Source organism: Mesoplodon mirus, assembly GCF_964341445.2.
Source record: "Mesoplodon mirus genome assembly, chromosome: 12".
NCBI classification, from domain to species: Eukaryota; Metazoa; Chordata; class Mammalia; order Artiodactyla; family Ziphiidae; genus Mesoplodon; species Mesoplodon mirus.
This window is the reverse complement of record NC_138988.1, coordinates 89,297,813-89,304,794: the sequence shown is the minus strand read 5'-3', so window position 1 is coordinate 89,304,794 and position 6,982 is coordinate 89,297,813. Positions and strand designations below refer to the sequence as shown.

Here is a 6,982-nt window from a genome sequence, read left to right as displayed (position 1 = left end):
ACTGCTAGGATCTCAAGCCCCTATTTTCTTGGATCTTCAATTTATTTTAATTAAAAAAAATCTCTTCTAGAAAAGCACATTTGATGTGTTGCTGAATAAATAGTTTTTTTTTTTTTCCTGAACATGTCATCCCGGTCATTAAATGGAAAAATGTAGTTTACGATGCTACAGAGCTTGCCCTTTTTAATACATTTTAAATATAAAAAATCAAAATTGCGCTCTGTTAAAAGAATGTATAGCTGGAATTTTAATTTGATTATCTTCCCCAATTTTCCCAGGCTTTCATAGGCCAGCACTTTGTTTGAACAGCTGTACTCCCGTAAATCTCAGTAACCAATGAATCAGGAATAATTTTGTGGAGCAAGTCAGATGAAAGGAACTTCCTAAGGAAGACAGGTCATTAAGAGAAGGAAGAAGGAAAAACTAGCAAAAATTTGAGACATTTAACGACTGTTTTTTTAATAAAGCAATTTGCTGTCATAATTCTTTTCTGATAATCTTAACATATGCTGTCCTTTATTTCCCTTTAGGTTTTAATATTGGGTGGAAATACAATTTAAAACTAAAGTCAGCAGGAAAAGAGAAATGCTAAAAACTGAGAAGCCTAAAAAATAGGATAGAGCAGTGTAGTCAGTTTTCTATTATCTATAATTTTCTGTCATCTATACGTGTATTATCCATATGCTGGGGTTGGCGGTATAGAAGAGGAGGGGGTGAAACTGTGAAATCTGTCTGCCTCCAATCACAAAAAGATCAAATTAACATGTGAAAAGATATTTGCAAGAGCTGGAGGATAGAAGGGTTTTTGGCTTCTAACATCTTACCTAGTGGATAGATTTGAAAGCAAAAAATAAAGCTAAAGTAAATTCGGGGAAACATTAATTCACCCAGCTGAATAAACAACTTACTGAATTTGCTAAGCTAATTAATCAACTCTTGCTTCTCCTTTCCAACGTAGATTCGCAGGCAGTAAAATAAATTAAATCAACGTTCCCCTCCCCCGCCCTTACTAAAAGTAAGCTTGCTTTCCCTGGGTAACTCAGTCACTTAAATTCCCAAGGCTGTCCCCCCCGCAGTCCACTGGCAGGAAGCAATTGTACGGAGACAAAATTGGTTCTCTGCAGATTGCAGACTTTGGGTTCTGAGTATTATACTTTAGCTCAACTACCTAAACTGATGAATAAAATAAATATTAACTGAGGTTATTTTTAGAAATAAATGGCCTATGGATGATGTTGATTTGCAGATAGAGGAGACTGTGACTTATAGATTGATCTTTTTATGAAGCTTAAAACTATATTGACAGTAGGAAATGATGACTTGGGGGGAAAATCCTGGAAAATTAAGGATATTTAAAGTTTGAAAACAATTGTAATTGTGAAAATCTGGACACTGAAATATTAAAAATATTTCAGTTCAGTAGTCTGCAGATCTGGTAGTTAATATTGCGCTTACTTAAATTTAAATCACTAGAATAAGATTTGGTTTAGATTGCATGTATCTACACATTTGATACACACATACATTCACCTAAACACAATATACAAGGAACCGTGAAAGAATAAACAGGGAAGAAAACGAATGAAAAAGATTGCAAAGTGGTGAATGACAAGTTTTGCGCAAGTTAGGCAAAATATAATACAGGGATATCCTCATTAACAAGTTAATTATGAGTCAAGACCATATCGCTAGGTTTTTCATTGTTCAAAGGCATGATATCCAGATGCAGAAATAGGAAGATAGCAGATTAGAATTGAGAAAGAAAACAATGCTTAATATAAAAGTTCTGCTCACATTTGCAGCATTTCCTTGCCTTCATCATGATTGGGCACCCTTCCAAGGAAGAATCTAAATGGAAAATACTTCCAGCTGACTTCTTAACGCCACAAACCTTAATCACCTTCTGGTGCCCTCACCTTGAGGATCAAAGACTCCCCACGGATTGCCTTTCCTTACTTTTCCTTCTCTGCTGGACCAATTCTGATTCTTTCCAGTCTTGTTCACCCTAGGATATTATGCTCAAGACTCATTTACATGCTCAACTAATCTTAATTAAAATGTAAGGGAAGATCAGGGCCTGATCAGATTCGGTTCTGAATAAACTTGAACAGTTGGGCATCAGTTTATAGGATTAGACAGTTCTTGGAACGGCTTCTCTTCCTGACATTGTCTTAGTCTTGCTGTCATTTCTTAATACTCTCATCAACTTCCATGTTTAAGTATTGGCTGAATGTTCTCTTTTAACTTACAGATGATTTTGCTATCTGGAAACTTATGCCCACGTCTTTGACTGCGGGTCAAAATTGCTTTCCTCACAGTCTGATTGGGAGAGTTGTTAAGCGTTGGAATGTCCTTCTGAGGTGGGCTGTGGAATGTCATGTAAGTTATTAATATTTTTTTCTGAATATGATGGATTTCCATATGTTGCAGGAATGGCTTGGGCAAGTCCGTGAAATTTCCTTCTTTTTTTATTGAGGTACGATTGACATGTAACTCCCTTCACCCATTCTCCTCACCCACCCATTCCCAACCACCAGTCTATTCTCTATGTCTATGAGTTTGTTTTCTTTTTCTTTTTTTAAAGATTTCACATATAAGTGAGATCATATGGTATTTGTCTTTCTCTGACTTATTTCACTTAGCATAAATGTCCATCCATGCCGTCTCAAATGGCAAGATTTCTTTTTTAATGGCTAAATAATATTCCATTGTATATATACCACATTTTCTTTATCCATTCATTCACCAATGGCCACTTGTTTCCATATGTTGGCTATTATCAATAATGCTGTGGTGAATATTGGGTTGCATGTATCTTTTCAAATTAGTGTTTTCATTTTCTTCAGATAAATACTCAGAAGTAGAATTGCTGGATCACAAGGCAGTTCTATTTTTAATTTTTTGAAGAAAGTCCATACTGTTTTCCATAGTGACTGCACCAATTTACATTCCCACAAACAGTGGACAAGGGTTCCTTTTGCTCCACATCTTCACCAACACTTGTTATTTCTTGTCTTTTTGATAATAGCCATCGGACAGGTGTAAGGTGGCATCTCGTGGTTTTGGCTTGCGTTTCCTGATGATTAGTGATGTTAAGCATCTTTTCATGGACTGGCTGGCCATCTGTATGTCTTTAGAAAAATGTCTACTCAGATCTCTGATGTTTCCTTTTAAGCTTGTGAGTCCCAGAGTTGTTGTTGGACTTTACAGTGTGAGCTCCTTGATTAGTGAAAATGTAGAAGGCAAAGAAGTAATTTAATTTAATAATATTTAAAATCCACCATCTCCATTCTGTTCTGTGGTCAAATATACTGAAAATTGAATGAACTGTTTTAAACTTGGTTATCATGGATTTAATTGCATACGTGGCCAAACTAGATTGATTTCTAAGAATTCGTAATTTATCAAGTAATCTTTAACTCAAATTGGGGAACAATTTGGCTAGATGCAGGTGAAGAAGATAAACATGACCTTGTGTTAATTGTGATGGCTAAGTCACCCTTAAAAACTCATCACTTCTCCTGTGACATCTTCCCAGGCCTCCCCTCCCCACTCTCCAGCCGTTAGTTACTACCTGAGTTGATCCATGTGAAGCAGTAAGCAAAGTGTCTAGGACCATGTAAGTGTGTTCATAAATGTTAGGTTTCACTAATAATATTTTTAATATTCATAATAAATTTTTATTTTATATTAATTTAATATGTATAAAAGATTTATTTTTATTTTATAATAAAATACTTATTTTCATAAACTGTGCTCTTATATGGCAGCTTGTACATCATATGTGTATTCAATCAGTCATCAAAAATTTATTGCTTGACTAATGTGTTTTAGGCACTGGCACTAGATCCCAGAGATACAGAGATGACTAAGACAAAGATGTCCTTTTGAAAATGATGGTTTACCTCTTATAATAATGTGTTATCCTAGTGTGTTTATGTCTTTTATATTTGTGAGTTCGTTTGAGGTCAAAACCATGAGAGCGAAAAAAATCATGTCAACTTACCCTGAAATAGTTTAGAATGAGAAAGATAAATCATCACAAAGTAACCTTGCATTGGTTAAACTACTTTAATTTTTAAATTTTAATTAAGAAATTTTTATTAGCACTTAGCACATTATCTGACACATAGAAAACTCTTAATACCCAACTATTATTATCAGGTCATTTATTTTCAATGTTGCTCTCTGAGCGACTTTTCACTGAAAATTACTACTTAGTAAGGAGGCTCTAAAAAGGATAGAGCATCATGCTGATGCTGATCAGCACTGAGTTCTTTTCTCCCAGTTTAACTGAGATATAATTGACCTGTAACATTGTATAAGTCTAAGGTGTACAAGGTAATGATTTGATAGATGTACATTTTGCAAAATGATCAGCATAATAAGTTAACATCCATCACCTCACATGGTTATTTTTTTTTTTTATCTTGTGACAAATTACTTTTAAAACATTATAGTATATTCAGTTCTGGACACATTAGGAATGTTGAGAACTTCAGCATATTGACATTCCTCTTTATCCTTTAGGAGACCATACTATAGCCACAATGACCACTGGTATCATCATTACAGTTACTCTCTACTAACAATACCTAGTATTGTATGGAGCTCCTGCATCTCTTGGCTCATGTGAACCTTAAAGCAATTCTATGAGATATGAAGGGCCGCAGAATCATCTGTTATTTTATGGATGTGGGCAACCTTCCCAGACAATGTGAGTGATGTCCTTAAGATCGTGCATCTAGTAAGTCTAGCATCACGGCTCAAATCCAGGTTTTTTCAGTCAAAATCCATTGTGTTCACCACTAGATTATTATGGCTGGGATGTTACGTGGACAGTTGAAGAAGCTGGGATGGTTTTAATGTGGAAAAGAAAATATATGTGGGGAAGATGACCACTGTCTTTGCATGTTTGAAAGCCCATTCTGTATCTGGGGTACTAATTAGTCTTACTCTGAAGCTTCTCAGGGTAAAACTTTGAATATTTGTTGCTTATGCCTGCTTTTATTTTAGCTACATAAGGACATTTTTTTTTTCTGATATGTAGGGCCACAGGTGAGCAAAACCTACCATGCCCTGTGCACCGGCCTCTGTGCATCTATTTGCCTCATTTCATCAAGTTCTTCCCCATCCCATTCATGACTCATTGGTCATCTTTTCTACCACAGGACCTTTGCACCTCTAGACCCTCTGCCTAGGTTGCCATTCCACTTTCCCCACAGCTTTGCTTGGCTGAATGTCATGTATCCCTTTGGACTCAGCTTAAAGATTGCTTGCCCAGAGAAGACTTTCCAAAGAGAATGCTTGTTGTGTGCCAACTTCACTAAAGAGTCAGGGTCCCTCATGGCAAGCAACAGAAAATGCACTTGAAGCAGAAATGAAGCTTACTGAAAGGATATTGAGACGTTCATGGGAGAGAGCCTCCACGGGAGGGCTGAAGAACTAGGCACACAGCTAAAATTTCAAGAACAATGTCCACAAGCATGCCAGAGAACTGGCCCAGAGAGGAATATTTTGCCCCCTGAGCACTGGAGGCCGTGGTTTGCACTGCTGCCAGGAAATCTGCTTTATTGCAAGCGCTGCCAGCAGTAGTGATGCTCTGGGAACTCAGCCTTGCAGCCAGCATTGGCCCCCTAAGCTGGACACCTCTCCTGCCATCCTGACCAGTAAAAGCAAATCGAATCCACACCAGTATGTAGCGCCCTTCATCCAGTTGCCCACATGTGAATCCCAGTTTTGGAAGCTTCAGTCTAATTAGTGGTGCTGAAGTCACCCTAGCTGCAAAGTTGGCTGGAGAGCTGAGTTTCCTAGGTTCTATCTTGGGGAAGTGGGACCCCAAAAGCCAAAAATGACCCAGCTGCATCAAGGGCGTTCCAAATGTGCTGGCTGGTCAGAAAACACGGCAAATACCTTCTACACTGAGTCCTAAGGTTCTTATCTATATTATAGGCCAATCATTCCTACTTCACAGGGTTGTTATAAGGATTAAGGAAGGTAATTTAGGTGAAGCTGCTTAATAAACTGTACAGAGAGATATAAGTATAAAATAATATGATTCTTTTACTATGATTTATATCTTGGGCCAAAGCATAAAATTGAGTGCTTAATAAGTTGATTAACCTCCAATTCACTTTAGAGGTTTTTAAAATAGGAAGAATATTCTACTTCCCCCAAAGACATTGTGTAAATATTTGGGAGAAACTGAAAAAAACAACAGCTACTTCTATCAAAGAGCTGCCCTCATAAATTTATATCATCTCCACATTTTTATTTTGTAATGGAATCATACAAAATGATACCAAGCATAGAAATGGTAGTTTTAAAATTTGGGTGGGTTTTCAGCTACTTTTTGACTTGTTTCTGAATTTTAAGTATTTGTTCTGCTTTAGTTTTTACTCTGGTTTCATCATGAATACAGACCTCTTGTTCCAAAGCAGACAATGGGCTTATTCAACCCTCAATGCCCTCTACATTTGGTTGTTTTGCCGTGGCCTTTCAGTGACTCTACTAGAGGGATTATTACTCAGAAAAAAATGTAGCTGTGACAGATGAGTATTTAGCACAAGTAATAGCAGTTGTGTAAAAGAGGGTGTTAGTGTAAATGGCTGTAGCAGTTGCCAGATTGCATTAATGCTAATGCAGTGGGAATTAGTCACATATTCAGTGAATGCCATTCTGGCCTTCCAGGTAAACCTCTATAGAAGAGGAGAGGTCAATAACAGTGTAATTTCAGAGGAGAAAGAGCCAGGCAGGGCTACTTTCTTCTTTGACAGAAATAGTTCTCTGTATACTATCAAGATTTTGAGTTAAGTTATTTGATTAGCTTTCCTTTTTTGTAAATATTAAAGTAATATGTTGCTAGAAAAATTAAAATATGACCCAGCTTTAGAGTGCCGAAAATTGGGTTATAATTCTCAGATTGTTTGATTTCTGCCATCTTAAAGGTTATTCAAGAATATGGAGAGTTTTAAGATACGTG

At 36.8% G+C, this 6,982-nt stretch overlaps 1 long non-coding RNA gene across 1 annotated transcript in view; it reads left to right on the top strand.

Moving 5' to 3' along the window:
• Positions 1-2,266: 2,266 nt before the first annotated feature.
• LOC309813791 overlaps positions 2,267-6,982 on the top strand; it is a 527,028-nt gene continuing 522,312 nt past the window's right edge. Inside the window, exon 1 of the long non-coding RNA XR_014295544.1 lies at positions 2,267-2,379. This is a non-coding gene — a long non-coding RNA (uncharacterized lncRNA). The remainder of the gene's footprint in view (positions 2,380-6,982) is intronic.